The sequence below is a fragment of the Drosophila mauritiana genome, chromosome 3R (assembly GCF_004382145.1).
Source record: "Drosophila mauritiana strain mau12 chromosome 3R, ASM438214v1, whole genome shotgun sequence".
NCBI lineage: Eukaryota > Metazoa > Arthropoda > Insecta > Diptera > Drosophilidae > Drosophila > Drosophila mauritiana.
In genome coordinates this window covers 23,788,162-23,812,525 of record NC_046670.1, presented here as the reverse complement: position 1 = coordinate 23,812,525, position 24,364 = coordinate 23,788,162, and the positions used below count along the sequence as shown (strand labels likewise).

The 24,364-nt window shown below is 41.2% G+C and overlaps 1 protein-coding gene across 1 annotated transcript in view; it reads right to left on the bottom strand.

Moving 5' to 3' along the window:
• Window positions 1-24,364, bottom strand: part of LOC117142416 — a 35,027-nt gene that overhangs the window by 7,813 nt on the left and 2,850 nt on the right. The window lies entirely within an intron of this gene.

The window sequence follows — 24,364 nt, the reverse complement described above, 5'->3', positions numbered from 1 at the left end:
GATGTGTAGGGGGGGGTGCAGTGTAGGACGGGCCCGATTGTGGCGGGGTGTGAGCGATGTGGGTGGTCTGAGCGCGTATTGATTCTCCGCGTTTGTTAAGGCGGTTCTTTAGTTCCTTGTATACTACACAGCCACGCCAGTTCGCTGTGTGACTTTCACCGCAGTTACTGCACATTTTAACAGAGATGTCTTCCTTGTTCTTATGGCAGTTCGCTGTGCTATGAGCTTCACTACAGACTACGCAAATAGATTTCAGCGTACAGTACGCCTTAGTGTGGCCATATTCTTGGCAGTTAGTGCACTGCACTGGGCGATTGCGCTTGTGTGGCTCTTCCACTGTGATACGCCGGTGCAGTAGGAGCTGTAACTTGTAGATTGGATGAACTTCATTTTTTTTCAGTGTCTGGCGTTCTGGCTCCAACTCGATTTTGAACATTGGTTGTGGTTCCTTATTTTTGTTTAATATGTTCATGACCATTTTCGCACTAAAGTTCTTTTCCTTGAGCGCTTCTACGATTTCAGTGGTCGAAACAGTTGCCTCAATCCCTTTGAGAACAACCTGTAGGCCCTTTGCGCTTTTTAGTTGGTACGTATAAAAGTTTTTTCCTGCTTCATCCAAGAATTTGGTTAGTAGACGATGGCTATCCTCGGTTTCAGTTTGAACCTTTGTTTCATTTATGTTCCCTTTTCTTAAGGGTATTACATAAAATGAGTTTTCTCCTATAAGTGTGGCAATTTTGTTCACTAGTGCACTTGAGCTTTTTTCGCGAATGTATATTGGAGGAGGCTTGACCTTCTTAGGTGACTTTGTCGGTTGTATACTTTCATCAGTAGAATTTGCCAGCAGCTCAAATCTGTTGGTGTTTTCTGGCGTTTTGTTAGTGAGCATGTTAGCATTGTCGCGTGAAATTTTTGGTTTGTTTTCTGTTTGTTGGCTTTTGTAATTTTGAGGGCTGAGTTTTCTTTTTATTGTTATGTAGCGATCCATTCCAGTCTGTATGGTGGACCCGGCATTCTTGTTTACGTTTTGGCTTGCTGGTAGCGCAGCAGAACCCTTAAGTTGTGTTTTTGTTTTGATCGCTGGTTCAGTAGGAGCAAATGCTTGCGTCGACGAAATTGAGCGAGCTGACGATACCGTTCCAGTTGTTGTTGTGATTGCAGTTGCAGTGGTTGTTGTTGTCACAGTACTAGTCACCGTAGGTAAGCGTAAAGAAATTTCGCAAGTGTTTGGAGATTGGGGGTTTTGTAACAGTAGTGAGGGAGAGCAAGAACGCGCTCTTTCTTGAGTTGTTGGCAATGGTAAACTTGTCGGGTTAGGGGTGATTGACCGCTCGCTGTTTGCAGAAGTCGCGGAGACGTAAGAGAAGTACGCGTTGTTTCGTTGCAATGAGAGCCGGCGGTCGTCTTGCTCGCGTTGTCGCTGAACTCGAGTGTCGTTTTGGCTCATAGTGTAAAACTACTTGCTTAAACTATTTCAAACACAGAATATGTATTCGAGCGATGGTGCATCGCACAGAGCGTCTATTTCGCTTTCGATTTATTTGTTTGTATTATGTTTATATATTCACTTCACTAAAAAACAACCGATTTTATGCGGAGCTCGATGAAAACACGTCTTCACACGTCAGCGACCATACGATAACGAAAATATGGAAAATATGAGAGCAAAAAATTTTAAGCAAAAGAAGCGTTTGTGTTCTTCTATGGAAATTGAGTGTCAAATAAGCAAATTATAAAAAAAAGAGATATAAACAAATTGCTAAGAATTCGTTGGAGTTTTGCGGCTTTGTTTATAAACATAGTTTTTGATTTAAATCAACTCCAATATCATAAAAAAACACAACTTAGACTTAGTGTATTGAGCTGAGACTTGAGTAGCCTTGCCTTTGATTTGATTTGCTTTGATTCGAGTATCATGACCCAGCTCTACACACCCAGAGTTTGGTTCATGAACTCCAAAAATTGCTACTACTCATATACCCAGTTGGATTCACTGCAGCAAGGAGCGCCGATCTGTCCCGCCCTTTCCACTCACTCCATTCGCCTCAATTGCGTTTTTAATTGCCAATACATTTCAAACACGTCAAATGACAATTTATTATGAATTACTATTGTTTGCCTGTCTCAAAAATTATTGGCTTGAAATCGTTTATTTTCTTTAGATTTTTTTCGCTGTTTTGTGATAAATTGCCAGCCAAAAATCCAACAAGCAAAGCAAAAAGTCTTTTTGCATTTGCTGGTTTCAAACATCCGTTCGATTTTTGTCATGATTGTCACGATTTACTTGCTGGACAAAAAAAAATAATACTTCGACTGGGATTCAGTCAGATGCTTTTGACTCAGACTGGGTATTTTCAAATTGGATTTTTATTATTTCTTTATTTTGACTGCGGCTGTTCGAGCAGCAATTAACATTCAGCTGACCAAACAACAAAGTTTGTCCACTACTATTACGTGCTAAAAATGATTTATGTGTACTTATAGGAATATGCTATAAGAATAAGATTTGAACCAGCTAACAGATCTTAAAGCCAAATCCATACAATCCATACCAAAGATTCTTCATCAGCTTCCATAGATCAAGAATCGTAAACCCGAAGATTTTGGCCCGGCTAATTGCACGCGACGTGAACACGACTTGAATTTATGGCCAAAGCTTTCGGCATGTGGCCAAATTAACACCTCAAAAGTCGGCAAGGTTTCCATTTCGATGACTGGTGACAGATATCGGGAAAACTGATTTTTTTTGTCGCAATTTTCCAGGCTCTTTTTGGACTGGACAGGCCATTCCAGTTGGCTGCCAATTGGCAACATGTTTCTGGCCATAAAAATCAAATTTACAACTGCAGCTGTCGGACTGTGGCCGTAACCATATGGAAGTGGTAGTGGAAGTGCGGCTTAATTTACTGCCCAGCGATCAGCTTTTGCCCACTTCGAGTTCGTTTGCTCTCTAATTGCCGGCGCAGCGCGAATAACTTGACATAAATGCATGTTGAGTTTAATTGTTTCATGTTGTCGCTAGTTCCTTGGGGTAACCAGGCCCACACACGCAGCGAAAAATCTTGAGGGGATTGGATACAGTGCAAGTAACTTCGAAATTCTTATGGAGAAAATTGTCTAAGCAAATGTCACAAATTAAATTGGCTGGCACGTCACAAAAGGCGCAATCGGCCCACTGGCATTTGCATAATTTCCAGATACACACACACATATCACCTGCATTTGCATAAGAATAAGATACAGTAAAGATAGGCAGACAAGTAAATAAATAAATTAGTAAATGCAAATGGGGTAATAATAAGCGACTTGACTTTGGCATTGGACTTGATTGAGTAAACTACATCGAAATTCAATCAGCTCAATCAGAATGGGGAGGAAATGGGGCGGTATCTCGGATCGAGAACAGTTACAATCTTTGTAGGAAATATTTTGCGTAACTAATCCTCCACTCAATCAAATCACAATTACATTACTGTTTTAAGATCAGATAGCATACATTTTGTAGGCTGTACTCATAAACAAGCTCCAAAGTTTTTACATCCAATTTATTTATTTACAACCCATAAAAACAAACTAGTATCCAAGTATGTTACAACCGGATGCAAATAGTACTAAACAGAGAATCAATCTTTGAAGCTTTCGATATTTCTGCATCATTAGTAAAATTGGCCCTAAGCGGCCTTAATTCAATTTATAGCCTTAGCCCTGGGATACTTTATTATGTATAATGGGCACTTTGTTCATTAGAGACGATCATTAAAGCACCTTTTGAAGCCATTTAGTCTTCTTAAGTGATTATGATAAACAAGAAATGGCTGAGTAATGTGCAGAAAGTACACTGATCTTCAAGGTATTTCATTCAAAGGGGTTTTGTGGAAAGTGAAACTTGCTCTGGGCCAAATCAAGTTCCATTGGATAGCCGCATTAATTTCTTTGTCAGCTGCATCACTCTAGCGTACGTTTCCCCATTCCTCAGCCCATCTGACCATACGTATATAAATCTAATTTTGCAATATGTCAAGTAATCTGATAGCCACGCACACTCACAAATCGTAAGCCACAGCCAAAGCAGCCAGTTAGCCAGTTAGCCCGTCTAAGCCAATTAGCCGGCGAGTGACTCCATGCTGATTAGCATGACGAAATGTCGTAGCATTTGGTAAGTGGAAAAAAGAAATATCAAAGAAAACATGCCCCATGGGGTGGTGGGTGAATGGGGCAAGCAATGCCGAAACAGAAACCCAAACCGAAATCAGACAAAAGCCAAAAGTTCAAATGGTTCAAAGTGCCGGCCAGCCAGCTAGTCGGTCTACATCAAATAGAGCCATTGGATGGAGCCAGGATGCCGAAAGGAGGGGGAAGGGGAGTTGTGAAAACAAATACCTGCCTGCACAGCGAAGAGAAAAAAATGCGACAAAATCTGCTCAAAACTTAAACGCACGCCAAGCAAAAGTCTGCCAACTGGTTGCAGCCACTTTGCACCACTCTGCACCACCATGCACCACTGCACCACCGAGTGAACTTGCGCAATCCGTCGACGCATGCGCAGCCACTAACTTGCGTTTTTTGCTTTTTTTGGACTTTTTTCCAAACGGTTGCAGTTTTTGGCCTGCAAATTGGCCAGCTAAACGCTGACTGCCTCTATGGCCGATAGTTTTATTTCTATCTTTATTCCGGTTTCAGTGTGTTTATCAATTAATTCGAATTTATTCAGAGGCGTTTAATGTTTTCCATGATATTTCCACTCGCAATCAAATCTAATGAAGTTGACAGCCCGTTGGCTGTTCGGTAGCTTCGCTGTTCACAGTTCACAGTTTTTGCGGGGAAAGTGGCCAATGATAATGTCAGCGAGTTGTTCAATTAGCCAAAAGAAAAAATATATATTGCACACCGGCGAAATGAAAGCTGGCCGAATTCAAATATTAAACCAAAGGGGGCTATTTACATACTTGTGTGCGAAATATAATTAGTTATTTTGTATGGAAGCAGCACTTTGCTGATGAAGAAGTGCTGATATGAGTTTGATTTATACACCAGCCAAGGTTTGCCTTTGTTTGCGCTCACAAAACTTGGTTCAATCAATTATGATGGTTATCCTTTCTTTGCTGCGGCCATAGAAATTGTTTGACAAACGGTAGCTGGAGGTTTTCTTTCACCAAAAAATGAGTGTAACAACTTCGACGGCTTCCGTATGTATCTTTTGAGAAAAAAAAAAACAATGCGAATGAAAAAAACCCTGGGCCGACAAGAGATCCATCCACAAATGAGCAGAGTCATCGAACAAGGGACTCCAGGGGGAGACCTCAAGATACGGAGTACAATACAAACAGCAGAAACATGTTGGCACGAAGTCCAAACTTATCCAAGGTAGCCCAGACATGTCGCCTGACTTTCTTTTTAAGGTCGGTAGCGGCTCATTAAAAAATGCTTTACGTTACTGTTTCTTTCTTTTTTTTTTTTTGGGATCTGAATGACTGACAGGCGAAATAATTAAATTTCTGAGCAAATGATAAGCGCTACTTTGCCGTGTAACAAATGCGTAGAAAGCAACATTTACCACACATGGTCTGTTTGTGTACTTTGTGAATTCCGCTCATGCATAATCATCGAAAAGGGGGCGATTTGAATTTTCACGCCCGATAAGGTGTCAATAATGCGGCAGCCGACAGCTTCCACATGTCACACAAATCAAATCGAACAAAACCAGCCAAGACCAAGAGTTCTTGACCGAATTCCGCACAGACAAGAAGGCAAGAAACCAACAGACAGACAAAAAGACAAATGAGCAGCTAAACAGCCAAAGAGCCAGACAAAATAAATAAAAACCGGGTAAAAAACAGCACCACTATAAGAACCTGCAGCTTGCAACAGCAGCATAATTATGCTCAGTGGGACACAACATGGGAACTCAGAGCCCCTCCTCTTCGCAAAGAACTTGGCTTAATGGCAGTGCAAAGACTGCAGTCTGAAAATCAAACAAAGTCCAATTTGAACAAGATATTCAATTATGTTTTTTAAACTTCGCAAAATGAAATGCCAGAGTTTAAGCGGCAATAAGTAAGTAACTCTTATACAGATACAAATGATACCTAAACTAAAGATTAATTTTAGTTTAAAAATTCTTTAGCAGAGTGATAATTTATATGCCAAGTTAGTTGACTCCGACTTAAATTGTTGCCTACTTAAATTCCTCTAACATTCATTGATCCCAATTCGAGCTTGTAAAATATCTAGTTCAAAGAGCTCTTTAAAGCTTCACTTGGGAGAAGCCTCTTCAATTGATTCGATGGCTTTAAAACTATTTGAGGTCTTGCCCCAATGCACTCCAGAACCCAGAAAAGCCCATCATCCACTGAGATTTGTTTGTTCCGATTCCGAATTTGGTTGCATCAAGAGCTTTAGACAATTCCCCTCCCTCCCCCCATTAAATACATTCCCATTGCTGGCCCGCATGAGCAGATGGAAAATAAATATTTTCACACATGGCAGCTCGGCACCAACAGAAAATATTTCGCTGTCATGGTTACAGCAAAGACACAAGATGTTCGTACATACAAACAAATATATACATATATGTTGATCATAATCTGCCAGCGAACACGACGACGTCACAATGTCGCCACCATTTTGGGGGGAAAGAGGGCGGTCCGCGGTCCAAGATCCGAGGATCGTGCTCCAATCGTGGAGAGAAATATGGCAAAAATCGTGCAAATAAAGGAAAATGAAGCAGGCGCACACTGCACACATACACACATATGTGAAAAGCTCGGAAAATGCTTCCTTGAAAGGTGTGCGCGAGTGTGTGTGCTCGAGTATGTTTGAACAATTAATACTGCCTTTTCGACTCCACTCACATACTCACATCTCGGGGAGTTGGGTACTCTTTTCCAGATGAAAACTCCTGGCCACAGAATGCGGGCAGCCCAGCCGAGCTGCATTGCCACTAAAAGATGCCAAGCAATGTCAGCTCGTATTTATGGCTTTCGGACAACAATCGGAGCATCTCATCGGCCATGTCCCAGATGATCATCGCCCTGGCTGGCCATCACGATTATGATGATGACCATTTTGGCTGCGAAGTTCTATTGGGAAAGTCGATGGCTTGCGCGCTCCGGCAATGCGGATTTCCACGGAAAGCCAATTTGATGACGCCAATAAAATGCGCTCACCGGCAATTGATTGTTGTCGACACGGCCACAGACATGCGCTTCTAATGGCTCGAGAGCCCGCTCGGATTCGGATTCGGATGGATGGATTGGAGCAGAGCGGACCAGGCCAAGCCGGATCGGGCCACCTCCAAGAAACCGCAGCTGCATTTAAAGCCACACAGCGACAATGCGGCAACAACAGCTGACAACTCCAGTGCCACTTGAGCCTTCAAAACTTGCAGCTTGAAGTGCATTTTGAGAAAAAGACAAAGAAAATGAGTTAAGGAATGCTGGCCGGAAAAAAAGGTGTATCGAACGGAAGATACCCCATGTTTTGTTTAACAAATTACAATGACAAACTAAAAAGTAACAAATGGGAAAGAAAATGTTTAAGTAGCATTGTCTAGATATCTAGACACAAGAACATGATGAAGAACACATCATACCCCAGCACTCACTCAACTTTTTCCAGGGCATCACATCTCACAAAAATATGGACCACAAAGGCTTGAAAGCTCTTCAGAGCATTGAATATGAAAAATACTCGAGAGATGCATCAACATTTTCCATTCCATTTCGTTACCATTTGGCAGTTTGAGCTCAAGGTAATGTACGATTCGATTTTGTAATTATGAAAAATGAATCTAGGCCTGACCCGAACTCAATTCAATTCATATCTTCTCAAAAGCGAAACTTTCACCAAAAAATATATAAATATATATCGAAAAACAGGAGCGTATGAAAACTTTCCAACTTTGACTAATTAATGACTCCCTGAAAATGCGTAGCAAATTCGGGTGTCAGAATTCGTTTCAGCCGAGAAACATGTTGTACATGTTGTTGTCGCTGCTGTGACTGCAACATGTCGCCGATCGTTTGAGTGCAGTAGGTCACTCAGTCAGCCACTTGGTGGCTTGGGCGTGTCTTGTCTATATTGTTAATGCCATTAAACCGTGGCCCGTAGAATGGAAATTTTGTTTAAATTGAAACGCCCACGCGACTCGAAAAGCCGCAGCAAAGCAACAGCAACACTTGTCAGCCAAGAAAGCGCAACGCAAATGTTTGAACACATGTCTATGCAAATGCAACCCACAGTCGTTGCACTTTGAACGCGGCTTTTAATTACCCAAAACAAAAAGAGACCGTAGCACTGCTGAAATAAAGAACCAAAGGCCCCTAAAGTACGCTAAGTACGGAAAGCGAGGAAATCGAGCTTATAAAGTGAACGGGGTGCCCAGCAACAAGTTCAATTGCACCATGGGCGAAGCAAATGTTGCACTTTTTGGTTAAACGCCCAACGACAGTGGAAACATTCGAATGGATAAGGCAAATGTGTTCTGTTGAAATGAAATATTAAACATAAATATTTGTGTATCTTCTAAAGTAATAATTCATAACTTTAGTTGGTGCGCTTCGTCACCACGTAGACTGATAAGTGGTATCTTAAACAAATTTCAGTAAAAACTATTAAAAGCCGAAAGAGCTTTCCTAAAAATCAAACTTTTAAACGTATACATTTATATATTTTTTGAAAATAATATAAACTCAAGAAAAAGTGAAGTAAGATAGGACAATTTCAAATTTCCTTTGGGTGTGATCATCTTATCGTCACCTCAATTATTAACATATTTGAAGCCACAAGTCAAACACCATATCCATTAATAAAAACATAATTAACCACTTGCATTATAGAGATTGGCCCCACTGTTTAACTAGAAGGTATTTCCGCTCCCCAACCGCCCGTTTTTCAGCCCACAACAAGTGGCACATGCACAGTGCACTATGGGGCATTTGGCCTGTTTTTTTTGCAAAAATGTGTTTTTCACAAGTATGCAAAATTGAAGTATTTTAGTATTAATACATTGGAAATACGTTAGACTATTATGTTTTAGCCGGCAAAAGTAATTTTAACAGTGTACTGTTATAATAACAGCTGTTAAAGTCGGCTGTTGCGAGCATATACCAGGTGGCTGCAAAACGCGCAAAATTTAGCTTAACATTCAAAGTGTTAAAATTTTAAAAGAAGATCGTAAAAGAGTATTAATATATTGTTTATTGTGTGCGTCTATTTCAAACAATTTGTACATTTAGCAAGTGGTGTCAACATGTAGCTGTTAGAAAAAAATTTCAACTTTGAATAGAGCTATAAAAATTTGTTCAAATTTGTTCAGTATGTGTTTATATCCATGTTGTAGTGTGTTCAATTCCTAACTCATATCAGGTAGTCTCTATGTGCGTTTTTTGCGGGTTTTTGAGAAATTTCATTTTTTAGGGAACAACATCTCGATTGCCAATGCTGCCCTGCTGGAAGTGTGGCGCAAGCAAAAGGGTGTTCGTCAAAAGGAAAATTCTTTTTGCACTTTTATTAGTGGGCGTTTTTCTGATAGCAAGCTAGACTTTAATGAATGATTAACGAATAGTAATAATAACGAATGTTTTCAGTCAATCTTTTGCGAAATTGGAGAAAATGCAATCGAAAAATATATGAAAGTTTTTTCAAAGTGGTTAGAAGATCACCTAGTCCTGAAGGTAAAAGAGAAAAATAAAAAGGAAAGGAAATTAGCTGGATGCCCGAAAACGTCATATTATTTTAAAAGTTTGAGTGGCCGAAGACAGCAAGTAGATGAACTCGTATGGGCGCAGAACCACAACGAACGTCTTTTGGGTCAAGCTGCAATGCTAGCTGCACGAAAGGGCGGCCTACTGGATCTTGCAGACATACTTAAAATTCTTTTTTTGAACCCAGCCAAGGCAAATATAAATAATATCCCATAATATCATCAATAAATATAAAGAGGCGCGTTCGAAAACATAACCGACTATCTTTTCCACCAGAAGTCATTCAAAATTTGAATTTCAAATGCTAGCTTGCGAATTTAAACCTGACACCGATTCTTCAGACTCTATTGATTGTAAAGACGAAGACGATTATTAATTTGTATACAATATTGAAATAAAAAATTAACTTTAAAAATATAATATTAAAAAAAAAAATAAAAATAAAAAATTGGGGCGGAGTTGGGGCACGCCCACTTTTCCAAAATATTCCTGGGGGCATATATAACACATAAAAAAAAAATTCATCCAAATATCTCCCATAGTTTAGGAGTTATTAATTTTTGTAAAAAAAAACAGGCCAAATGCCCCATAGTGCAGTGGCAGCAGCCAAGCGGAAATGGCCGCAAATCGTGGCAATAATTGCGATCGCACGTCGACTGCAGTTCACCCAGAAACCAAAAATTACTTAATTCAATTTTCGTTGATTTTCTCTATTATTAATTTGCTGGTTTCTCTATCTATATACATACGTATGTATGTATGTAACTGCGTTGGCGCCGCGACCGAGTTGAAAATAAAATGCAAGTTGCTTGAATCAACAAAAATTAGCAGAGGGCTGTGGCAGTGTTGGGAAATCCAAAGAGAAGGCGGGGGGCTTTATTTGTATTTTCCGGGGGAAATTGCTGCTGTCAAAATATTCCGTGGAGGTGGTTTTCGGAGTGCAGCGGACAAGCGCAAGTGTCATTCAATGACATTTTTATGACGGACATAATAATACATTTTCATAAAATGTAACATTTTCATTTTACCATGATTATGAAATTTCCGCCGGCGTTGTTTGCCAGGGAAAAGGCGAAAATCATCCTAAACAACTCGGAGCCGTTTAAAAAACGAAAACCGCATTTGGCCAAAAGAGCACAAATTCACTCGAGCCGCGACTTTGGCTTTTCGGTTTGGGCCAAACGCATTGACATGGCTGACACATGTTTCGGTTTTGGCTTTTCACATGGGCAACTTCATTTGAATACGCTTTTGGCACTTGGCTAATGAATAATTATTCAGTCTTTTCTGCTTTTCAGCTTTTCCTTGTGGCTATAAGTGTGCATGCTATTATGGCGAGTAACTCCATGTGGAAACTGTTTATTTACCTGCAAGAGAGAGAGAAAGATAAACATTAGTTTTTATGAAGGAAGCAGCGACCGAAAAGCATATACTAGATTTGAAAACCAAAGGTCAGCGATGAAAAATTTCAAACAATTCTCGTTCGGCGACAATTTGCCATTGCTGACACCCACATCGAGTTATCTCCGGCTAATTGATTGAGTTCAACAAGTTGAAGAAATAATAAAAATCAATTTAAAAGTTTCATTTTTGGGGTCAAGCGCGCGCTGACTTTTGCAATGGCAAAATCGGCTGAAATAACCAACAGTATTGCGAAAAATAATGTTGAAAATTAAGTTTACAGTTTCGTTGCTGCTGTTGTTGTTGTTGTCATTAACACGCCAATTTAAAGCTATTCATTCACAAACTGTTTGTAGTTTTGATTTGGCAACTCATGCGGCGCCCCCCGATCGGTATTGAAACGTGCCCCAAAATGTTCAATCAAAAACGCATTACGTCAATTTCGGATTTTCATCGATTGTGTGTGTATAGAAATCGAAGCGTTCGCTTAAATTGCGCAATGAGCCGACAAACACTCGTAAACATTGCGTGACATAATAATTTTTAATTATATTTATTTTTTCCCTGTCGCCGACTGTGCCAAGTGAACTTGAACTTGGGTTCAACTGGCTCATCAAATCATGAAATCATGCGTGAATAAATTGTGTAAAAATGTTCATTATTAATCAATTAAACCTAGCTCACCAGCTACTAAAAATCGTATTCAGTATGAATCCCAGAGTATAACAGTAAAATATAATTTTAAAGCTTAGATTCTGAGAATCTTGGGGGGAAGTTTTATTAGTTTTCTCATTGTCATCATGGGTTTTAATGGCGATGATTCAACGTGTTTGCCTTGTTTTAAATGGCATTTAAATGAATGTATATCCCACTCAGAGATACTTTTTATTATTTAATTATTTTCCAGACACCTTTTCCACTGCTTTCCATCTCCCATACTTAAAATTCCACTTGTTACGCTGGGCATGTGTAAAAACTATTCAACATTCTCGAAATGGAAACTTCCAAAAGTCATAAAAATGAAGAAATACAACATAAGTTTAAAGGTTCAATGCTCTCTCACGCTTCTGATTTCATGAGTATATCCAAAGATCTGATGACAAATTAAAAGTTACTGAAAACTATTTCGTCATTCAATATTATATTAAAAAGTCTTTTTGTGTTTAGTTCCATTGACCTGTAGACTTTCTTACTTAGCTCAACGATGTGATTAAATATCAACAAAAGATAATGCTAAGAAGCATCTCTGTTATCAAAAGTGCAATTACACGGAAAGCTCTATAAATGGTTTTGCATTCAGGTCAATGCTAAGACTTGTAACAACAATAGATAAGCTGAGTGTAGTTAAGGTTCTTAAGATAATGTGCGTAACAATAAAACAATCTTAAAAACCTCTCGGGAAATGGTTTTAGTAGAGTATCTAATATTTCAAATTAAGTCTGGTTGGGTTAGTATCCATTTTTTGACCCCCTTTCGCATAAGATACTCTGAAGTAGAAGTGAGTGATAAGCCGCCATGCATATTAGCAAACGCAAAGCTGTTGCCATTAGTCACGATTCAGCTGGTTATATAAGATCGTCTGAAACCCGTCCGGCCCCCAAAGTCATCGCATTTGCAATCGGCAGGCGGGATTCTATATACATATGTGTGTAATAGGCAGCTTGACTACCCAGTGAATGCTAAAACACCCAGATCGGCTAATTGCCAAGCAGAAACACTCCTCCCGCATATGATATCATCATATAATCAGCATTATTGCAAATCGCTGCCTTTAGCATTGCATTCTCTCAAGTGTGAAGCCAAGCGAAATTGATTTATTCAGGCTCTCAATGAGACTCTTAATTACTTTTGGTCGAAACAGAGGAATATATACATTTAAAATCAGAAGAGAAACCATTTTTCAGTGCTTTTTGTTTATGGCCAAAATATTACAAAACTGACCAAAATTTATGGAGGAAACGAAGATGATTCCGCCACCCGTCTGCCGTTCAAGGTCTTGCGGCAAGTGTTTAACATAAGTTTTCACATACCAGATATATGTATCTGTATCTTTACTTATCCAGCCAGATCCCGCCAGAGATTCCGCTAACTTCCGCCGAATACAGTTGGCGAAATTAAAACGTATACCCGCGTAAATAACCAAGTAGCGTAAATAACCAAACTAGTTTGGGATTAAGCAGCTTAGAGTGAAGCTCCTAGCTCTCAGGAACCAGATTTCAACGGATTGGCATAATCTGAGCTAATTCTGGACTGAATGTTCCCGGTCCAAGTCATTAACGCTATATTAATACATTCATTAATCAACGCAAAAGAATCCCGCTCTCGAGTGACAAAACGATTATGCAAATGAGTGCTGTTTCTATTCAGCAATATTTATGGATATTTCCTTAAGAGGTCAATGATGCTGTTGTTGCCCCATCTTGTCCAACCTATTTGCTGTTTTCTAAATTGGAATTATTTATGCAATCTTTAATATTTTGTATAATAACAAAGTGTAACGTTTAACACTGGCTGTACCACTTTTTCCCCCTTTAGCTGGACCACAATTTGCCTTGTGAACTTGCCTGGGAAAACGAAATGCTGGCCAAGATTGGCGTACTAGCCAGTACCAAGTGAGCACAGCGCAACGTTTTTGGCCAACATTCCCAAACGATTTTCCATAGTGGCCAATTGCACGTTCTGCCGGCAGCAGAGACCTGTCTTCAAATTTATGCACATTTTTTTATTGGCATTTGTTTTAGTTGGTGGTTCATGAAAATTCCGTTTCTGATAATTAAACACATTTGGTGCGCCTTGCCGTTGCATTCTTGCTGCTGCTTTGTTTTCGCTTGCAGTAGTGTTTGTTATTTTTTTCATGCAGTTTCGGCCGACGTGCCGCAAACATTTCAAAACTTAATTGAATTAAATTGTTGATTGAGGCGATGAAAATGAATTTCCATTGGGGGCAGCACTCAAACAGTCAGTTAGACAGACAGACTGACTGACTGACGGTTTTCCAAGTGGATTTTCACGTTCTGATCTTGTTGGTTCAATGAGTTTGCGTTGTGTCAATCAGAGTTTTGTGGAAACAGAAGCGGAAATCGCCAAGTAAAGCCAGCGAACTGTAATAGCAGCGACTTGGCCAAAAGCACGTAGTTAAAAAGTACCATAGAAGCCAAAGCCCAAATGGTGACTTCCGCTTGAGAAGATCGGGGAAGGAGGAAGCTGGCTTAAGCTCGTGGCCGGACCGAGCCCTTAACTACCTGCTAAGCATTATCATTTAGTTAATATCTTCTCTTAGCCTCTTAGCTTCGACTTGGCCTGCGCCGCCGGCCCAAAGATTATTTCGCCTTTGCCCAACTTAGAAACAAATTTACGAAAAATCCAAAAAAAAAAAAAAGAATAACAACAGAAGACTTCTTCTTTGGCCAAGAGAACCAGTTTCTGTGGCCAAAACAAGTTTGGGTTCGTTATTTTCTTTTTCGTTTTTCGTATTTTGTTGCCAAAAGTTGAGGCTATTAAAGCGATGCCGCCAACTTTGCAGCTGTCCGAAGCCATATGAAGTCATAAAGAAAACTTACCCAAAATCGAAAATTTCTATATAATGAAATTTTGTGGGCTTCTTTAAGGCGATTGGGGGGCATGACGGCACTTGCAAAATAAGTCGTCAGTTCTTGTTAAATTAATTTTCGCAAAAATGTTGCAGCCAGTTACTGTTGGTTGCATCTGCCACTGGCACTGCAACTGCAACTGCATGTGGCACATACAGAAGTGGTCAAGAAAGTAGCTCTAGAACACAGATTTATCTTAAATGCAAAAAAAAGGGGTAAAGATACAATTTGAGCAAGCGACTTTTAGGATGCTCTAATCAAACTTTAAGTATGCTTTTAAAGGCTTACAACTGTTTGAGGTATAAAAGCTAAGCTATCCTGTGAGATATTTCTTTGACCGCCACTGTGGCTAGAAAGTGCTGACTCTTGAACCGAGCAAGTACCGCAAGCTGCAGCCGATCAGCAAAAGGCGATAAAACCCACGAAGACGGCGACTTGCGCCTCCTGCAGAACAATGCTCCATGCCTGTTATGCTGCAACTGCGAAGAGATGGCCCGGGATCAATGACACCATGATGAGCATCTGGGTGGATGCTGGGCCTCCTTTGGGCTGTGCAACTTCTGCCGCTGTCATTCTGCGGCACGGAAGAAAGTTTCCACAGTTCGTGAGTGACTAACAGCCAGACTGACTAACAGCCAGACTGACTAGCTGACTAGCTGACTAACTGACAATGCGACCGACTTAGAACACAAACTGTTTGTGCCTTCAAGATGCCAGGAGTTGTCTTCTGGCTGCCAGTTTGCCGAGTCGTGACACCGAACAAATGTCAGCACTTGCGGGCGTGCGGCTTTGACTTTGAGCCAAACCCAAAGCCGAAAGCCAAGTTCCAACTACAGATACAGCTCCGACCGACCGGCCGACTCAACCAATCAATTATCTTGGCCTAGCCGCGAAATTTGATATGGCTATGATGGGTTTGTGCCTTTCTGTACCGCTAATGTGCGTTCAGCCCCTCCGGCCGGCAATGACACACGAGGCTCAAAGACAGCCGCCTTTTAAGGCATAGATACGGCATGTAACTGTGAACACTGGACTACAAAAACAGAAAAGCCCCTGAAAGCCGCGACACTCAATTGATCCACAATTCCACGATGCACTAGCCTTGGTCGCCTTAGCATTAACCTCTGTCGTGGTCGCTCATTGATCGTTCGGTCGACGACACGCCCACAAACTGGTCGCACTAACCGCACATGGTCAAGCGTTCGAGATGCAAGATACAAGATATAGTCAAGTGTCACGGCGCCCGCTATATTTAGATCGAAACATTCAGATACGCGGGCGCAACAGTGCGCCTCGAAAATATTGAATTTCAATGCTCATTAGCTAAAGCTGTTATCAGCTTGTTAATGGTGATTTTTGAAAGACCAATTAACTAATTAACTGGGTTAATTGCAAGCTGTTGAATTTAAATTTCTAGGTTTTAGATCAAGAAACTCCTTATGATCTGCTGCATATGCTATCTTATCCGACAACTTTTGAAACGCACTGTGCAACACATATACGATTTCAATCGTTTGCTGACCATGGTGAAGCAATCGAATGTCAACGATCGCAAAGACAATAAAACGAGAAAGACAGCAAACAAGCCTACCAAACATGAGCGTACTGAAGTGGTTTTCCCATCCTTCCTTCCACTTTATGAGATTGGGATTGGGAGCTTCTCGTTTTGTTAGAGTGGCGCACGAACGATCAATCACCGCACTATGGCCCAAAATCCGTTGTGGCCATGTCTCATTTTGAAGCACTTGGTCAAGTTGAATGTGGGCCTTGGTTATTGCAATTATTTAAAAGTAGAGAGCGCTGCGGATGAGGGTCCATTAGGCAGACAAGTCTTTGACCTGCGAATAATGTGTTTGTGTCTTTGTTTTTCTTCTTCACTTTTGGCAGGAACCGAGCGATTATTATTAAGCGTAAATTTAGATCAAATCTCAGCGAGGTGTTGAGAGATTTATGATTGCCAAAGGCCCCTTCAGATCTGTGACAGATACGGCGGGAATGGGCCGATCTTGAGCGGGATCGAAAGAGTTCTGGCCAATGGAACATGAAATTCACATTCACTTCACCGATCGCCGGGCAAAACAATTTTAATGGTCGATCGAGCGTGTCGAACTGTTTGTTGACATGGACGGCCGGCTGGCTATCTCATGGATGCCCGTGTATCTTGTATCTACATCTATAGCTTTCATATTGGTTTCTTTTCATCTGTTCTCGCGCTCCTTCGCTGTCTATTTCTGTGGCTAATTAACTTGTAGCCCGAATGTGAACACATTTCTTTTCGGGTCTTAACACTTTTGTTTCTTGTTAAATAAATAGTGGGCGGGGTAATGGTAAAAATGGGGCGATGGCCGAGAGCGGCACGCTTGTAAATTCGTTTTCATGGGACATCAAACGTCAAATTGGCTGCGGTGAAAGTTCAGAATGATCTTATATTTGTGGAGGGTTCAGGGAACTCTTGCCATACATTTGCCTTAATTATCAACCATTTACAGCGAACTCTTTCGGGAGTCTGGTTCATTAACTAAAAGTTGTCGTGCATAAATTATGTGATATGCATATTTCAAAAACGATTATATTTGTGAAATAGACAGCTGGCGAAAAACAATGAAATCGATCATTTCGTATAGTCATGCCAGAAATGAGGTTCGTTCACCTGTCCCTCCGAAGACAGTCGATAATCGTATGCGAACAAAGAGCCAGAAAAGCGCCCGAGGGGCAGGCAGGGATACTACGGGCAGTTCTTGGAGTTGGGGGGCAGTACCAGAGACCGGGTACCGTTAGAAACGTGATAAGCCGTTCGGCGACCAACGGTACATGTGGAAAAATGTGCATAAATTGTTAAAAATTATGACAAAACACAGCGAGAAGTGTGTAACAATGTACATATCAAGTGGATAAGTTCTTGATCCCCATCAATATCAATCGATGGCACTCGAAACCGAAATTCTTTGAATGCGATCCCAAGTCCGATAAGCCATTAGATAAAGCTGTGGAAAGTTTTCATTTGCATATCAACGATAGAACAGATCGATGGAAATATTTCGAAACCAACGAATTGAATGATGAAAATTCATTTCATAAATGCATAGCTTTAAGTGTTATTGCATTTAAATTGATGAGGTATGTGGAGAAACATGGGATGTCATAAAAAAAATGAAATCTACATTAAAAAGCATAAAGCTGTGCGGCAAATAGATACATGCACTGATAAAATATCAATCTTAAATATTACACCATTTAAATTGAGCACATTCATATACATAGCAAAAACCATTAGTTGTCATCAACTTTTGAGGAATGTTTATGAACAATGAAAATGCAGTGCACACACGCACATGTTAAATGTTACTACATTTTAATGAAGCGCATTGGTTACTTTTGTGTCAAGCATGTAAACGCGGCTATAAAATAACGATTTTATGACTCAGCCATGGGACACCCCCGACCTTCTCGGTGTGCAACTAAAAAGTCGTTTAAATAACTAATTTTAGTGCCGCCGCGAAGAGAGCGGCCAAAAGAAAATCCCAAAAATAATGCGAACAACATTTGTCGCCCCGATGATGATGAAATTTTCATTGGCGCCAAACGAAACCAAACGCAAAAGCTCAGAGCCATATTCAATTGAAAGAAAAGTTTTTAATAGCCACAAATATTTGGGTTATTTCTGAATGCGAACGTTCGAAGGCATTTGAATGCTGATCAAAATATTGCCACCACAGCTACGCAGAGATTACCTTGTAAGCGGCTTAGAGAAGATCCCGCCACAACAGGCAGTGTGTTGCCACAGATCTGCTTGTCCACTTACCAACAATGGCCTTATCGGCCGATAAGATATGGCCCTGCGCCACTCACGACGACCCGCAGTTGGGTGGCAAAGTGGGCGGGCAGCCGCCCCAAAGGGGTGGGGCCACATGCCATAAATTGGCATAAATTAGCCAGTCGTCGTCGAATTAGTCGAAGCAAGGTAAGCGAGCCCAGCAAACAGCAAACAGCAGCAATGCAAATCTTTGCTACACCGGAAAAAAATATGGTAATCAAACCAATTTTATTATAAAATTAACAAAGAAAGTGTCAATTTCAGAAGAAAGCATCATCATATTTGTAAGTATAAGCTGATTACGGATAGTTTGGATTTAAGAGGCTAACGAAGTACTTAATATCAATGCAATAAATTTACGATCATATTTTTTTAGTGTTGGCCAATTGCTGTCGCGCCTGTTGGCGAGATTTGCGTAACTGACTGAGTTAGTTACTAACTGACTGAGTGACTGAGTGACTGACTGACTAACTGACTGACGGATGTGCCCCCAGCCCATTCGAATTTAATTTTATGCACTCGACTGTCTGCAATAATTGACTGTTTATTGGCAACAGGCCGTCGATGTCGGCGCTGCGCTTTTTGATCATTTATCGGATCAGTCGGTTTATAATTCGCACTGCCAGCCGATTCTGTCATATGGCGGCACTTCGATCCGAGATCCCTGAGGGTGTGTTGCCGTGACAAATTGCTCAGTGCGGAAGCAATTTCTGCTAAGCATTTCAGCTGCGAAATTGGTAATTTTTCTCCCTCTTGTATTTTTATAGCCAATAATTGTGGCTTTGACTTTGATTTCCGTGTGGGTGCCAGGCACAGAAAAAAGCGGCTAAAAAGTGCAGAAGAAAAGCGGAGAGATGGCTGGCGCCTCGGGTGGAGGTCAAAGCGATGTTAAACGATTAGGAAATTGCTAAAATAAATGCAGAAAATATTTGAACGTTAAACGGGGATAGTTAGTTTGGAGGGGTGGGGCATGGTATTTCACTTTTAAAAATCGCAAAAAATAGTTGTATAACCCATAAAGCTTATCATTAATATAATGATTAGGCAGGCATTCACTACTAAACATTTTATTCATTACTATTCATTACAAGAGCAAGTTGAAATTTGTTTTGAATGCATCAGATGACAAATTCGAAAGATATTTCCTCGTTCTCTGAACTTAGTACCTCCGCTTTGAGAACCACCATAAAGCAATGTCACTGTTTGTGCATTTAACCATATCTTGAGGTTGTACCATTAATTTATGGATCTTCTTCAGCATGTGCATACAAAGGCCAAAAAAAGAAAGCCAAATTTCTAGGTCATTGTATAAGAAGCCGAAAAAGGAAAAGGCCAAAAACAAACAAACAAGCCAGCGAGCAGCAGACAAAAAGCGACGTCTTCGCTGGAACAAAAGTTATTTATGCAACTTGAATGTTGCGGTTGTTGCACGCCGAAGTTCAAATGTCAAGTGAAAGAAAGAGAGAGGGAGGCCGGCAGACAGGGATGGATGGAGTGAGCCAGAACATAAGTCAAAACTTGAAATAAAACATCTGTGCAACTGCTGGCTGGAGAGGCAGAGATTTCTATTTCAATTAGACAAACTGCTGCATGTGGGACGTCAGAACCGAACCATAATGAATACATAATAATGTTGTTAATTTTCAGCTTAGTTCGTTGCTTTTTTTTATTTCATTCGTTGCGGCTGCACATGCTCTGCATCCACATGTATGTGCATCTGCATCTGCCCGCATCTGCAGCTGTATTCTCGTCAAGTTTTCAAATGAACTTCAACTGCTGTGCCGAGATTCAAATTTAATGACTTCGCTTTTCAATTTACGAGATGTTTATGGCAAACAGCCAGCCGGCTATCAGCGAGCCAAATAAACCAACAGAGACACAATCAAATTACACTCGAAAGCTGAATATTGGAACACAAAAAAAAAGATTGAATTTTGAGTTTTTGGATTCCAACAAAATGATTCCAAAAGTGAATACAAATTGTTGCGTCTTTACAATAAATATTGTTCTAACAACAAGTTAGAATCCTTAATGGCATTTCAATCTATAAGATAGCAGTAAACTTTAGATATATCTGGTTTCGCAGTGTGATTCATTATACCCAGAATATATCAATCCCAACTTTTTGTCTCCGTGTTAAATCTTATTAGCATTGAGGGCGACACGATCGCAAGAGATCGGCGCCGGATCGAAACGCCTACGTCACGAGTATATATCGCCTCCACTCACTGCCCTTTTTGCCGGAATTCTGTGGCGAAAGAGACGGACTGAAAGCGAGCGAAAGAGACGGACTGCAAGCGGGCGAAAGAGACGCGACTAGATCACAATTGATTTCTGAGATTTTGTTGCGTTTATGGCATATTTTTATGGCACTTTTGGGTTTCGTTTGAACCTCCGTTGTCTTCCACTCATTGGGTAACATTCACTTTTTGTTTGGCACTTTCTTTCTAATCGAAAGTTGCTGCTTAGCTGCGTGAATGTGTGGGAGGAGATTTTTGTTTTATTTTTCCCCATTTTAATGGGAGGGAAATGCGTTGGCCGCTGCCAAAACCAAAAACAAAAAAAAAGTTTCGGTTACTCTTCAAATTAAAAAGCAAAGGGGGGAGAAAAGCGCAGAAAGGAAAACATTTCGAGACACCTGTTTACGTAGTGCTGTCTTTTGTTTGCCAATGCAATTTCAGGGGGGAGTCGGGTTAAATTCAACGTAGGTGGCTGGTTTATGGCCCCAAATTGTTGCACTTTGCTTCGGTTGTGTTGTTAGTTGGGTTGCGTCTTGTCCCGTGGCCAAAACAGCAAACAATGCTGTCTGTAGATAAAAATCTACCAAATTTGCCTATATAGAAAGTCGGCGGCTGCACTGCACCGAAATGTTTTCCCCCTTTGGATAAACAAATCGAATAGAATATACTCGTATATATATATACTCCTCCAGCGCCTTGCACAATTTATCCATTAACCGTGTGCGCGTTTGTTCTCTTTTTGAATGTAAAATTAAAAACAAATAAATAGCAACAACAAACGACTGGTAAAACAAACAATGGGATAATCAAAAAAGAAAAAAAAACAAAAAAAAAAAGAATGAAAATTTCACAGAGGGAGGGAGGGTGCAACACAACAGGTTCGGGCCATAAAATGCGAAGAAACCGTTTCATTTTCCCTGACTTTTCGCAAAAGGTGTAAACACGAGGCCCCTGAGGTGGGTGGGTATTCCATGTGGAAGTGGACGTGAACGTGGTCGAGGACGTGGATGTGGACGTGGATGGAGGCTAGACACTTGCGCACACTAAACGATTCGGTTTTCAGGTGTTAAAAACTACCTGTACGATGCGGAGAGTCCAATTTCGGAGCATGAAATCGCTGGCCGTGCTGGAAAAATGCCATGAAATGGGCTTTCGTCAAATTAGCGTGGCAACGTTAACCGACGGAGGGATGTGTGATTCAGAATGAGCCTAAAGGGAACGATGCTCGGGATGCTGAGCGCAAAATGCATCTAACAGATGCACCTTCTCTGTGGGATATTTCGCACTTTGCGCCTCACATTCTTCTTTTTTTTTGTTTAGCTAGAGTCGTTTGGGTCGTTTGCCCTGTCTGTGCTACCTGCTGCCTTGATTTATATATATATGCTTACTGCAAAACTGCATTCGGTTTTTATCTGTATCTGCATTTGCATGACACACAACCTGGCCGGGGCCCTGTTATCTAACTCGAGAAGGAATGCCCGTTCCCTCTGACTTTGGCACTTGATCTACCATATATACCGCTCAAGATGAAGCTGAATGCCGAATACTGAATAGTGTAGAGACTCCACTACGGCTGAGGCCTCATAAATTCTCTCGTCGTTTAGTTTTTACGATTGTCGGCTGGCTTTGTTTGGCCGAGGCACACACAACTGGGGGCAAGATAATAGCAATCGGAATGGAAGGTCTTGGCAAATGTAACTCACTATGGGCACGATTTCTTATCTGTTAAGCCACAGAAGAAAATCAGTTTACTATATTAATAAACTGTGAACTATAAACTAAATAAAGTGACGGAAAAGTCATTTTAAATATTATTATTATTAACAAGTTTATAATAAGCTAAAAGTACCAAATCCTGTTGGATTCTTCAGATTACCAATTGATCTTGAGAACTTCAGCTACTTGTGCTATAATTCTGACCCCGTCTGTGTGCGCTAGCACACACAGCGCAACACGAACTCTCAGATACAGGCCGCTTGTATCTTTCGACGTTGGCCTATCTAAATACATGCTGAAGAGTTGAAGTGCCAGGGACCCCAAGACGAAGAAACGGCAGCGACAACAGCCTCCTGCCAAGATCTCTGCGCCTGCGTACTGTACTCGGGAACTGGGGAACTTGGGAACTCAGCACTCGGAGCAAGACCAAAGCCAAAACCAAAGCCAAGACCAAGAAAAGACCCAGTCTACCAAAAACTGGTCCGTGGGCCAAAGTTTGCGTGCTTTGCTGAAATTTTTACGCTGCTGCCCGGCACCCGAAAACTAAAAACTCTCTTTCAGCTCAGAGAACATTCAGGTAGTCCGCCTTGGGCATTTCATATTTTTGGCCAATGTCCAGTCATTGCGATGAATGGAGAGGTCGAGGGATAGAAGAACACGGCATTAATAATGCATTAAAATGTATTCACAAAGGCGTGCAACTATTTTAACGGTCTTTTGGGCTCCCATTCAGTTCTCGAGGAATTCAGGAAATGCCTGAAAATAGCGTATTATAAGGGAAATGGACTGTGAAGATTTAATGGGTTTCCAGCTAGGGAAATTCGATACTACTCCGGGCATTGTGGCCACCCACAGATCTCGACCATATCCAAATCTGATCTAAATCTGGCCAAGGGTTATGGAAAATCCCAACCAGCATATCGGCCCACGAAAATGTGTTGCCTTTAATTATGACACATTTAAGAAAGCCACAAATATACTACGTCCGCAAGTTCACCCAAGCCCCTAAATTGCTGTCGAGTCATAAGTCGAGTCGAGGGCCACAAAACTCCAAAAGAAAAGGCCGACGCAGGGAGATAGGGTTTGGAGAAAGGAGACGGACACGGAGACGGAGACAGTGAGTGTGACTTGACGAAAGTACTTTCATTTTCACGCTCATAAAATGGGACTACCATTAAACTTAAAAATGCCGTCGTAAAAACTTAAAAATCAGAAACGTAGCAGCCAAGAGCGGGCCACGTTAAGCGGCTTAAATGACATTTAAATCAGTCGAAATACCGAACGGGGAAAAGAGGGTGAAGAAACAGAATTCGGTTGGAAAGGTAAACACTCGAGACCGAAGATCCCTTTCACTGGCCAGGGACAGGAAGTTCGCACTTTGGCAAAGATCGAAGAACCCCAAAATGAGCAATGGAAATTAAAACTATAAAGAAACCCCAACTGGGTCTCTACCATTGCAGCACACGTCTTCTTCAGTTTCTCCCCGTGATTACGCTTTAATCTCGTTATAATGAGGCAGGAAAATTGCTTGGCGGATGTGCCGAGCGTGACCGAAACGGGAACGGGAATGGGAATGGGATTGGATTGGGATTGCAATTGGGATGGGTACATGGGTATATGGAACCTGGAGCTGCGGTTGACATCCTGGTTGCCAGCTGGGCAGCACTCATCTCGCTCTCTTTCGCTCTCGAGTGCAGCTGAGATTGAATTACCAGGGAAAAAACCTGGGGAGGACCATCTCAAACCGGGACAGACACAATGCAAAAGGCAGAGACAAGCGGCAGACAGCAGATACACTTGTTCGAGTAATCTGTTCCCCACTCTTGTGTGCCCTCCTCCCCATTTCGGAAATATGATGCCGCCAAGGCGCAGGTCGCAAACAAACCGAAGACACGATCG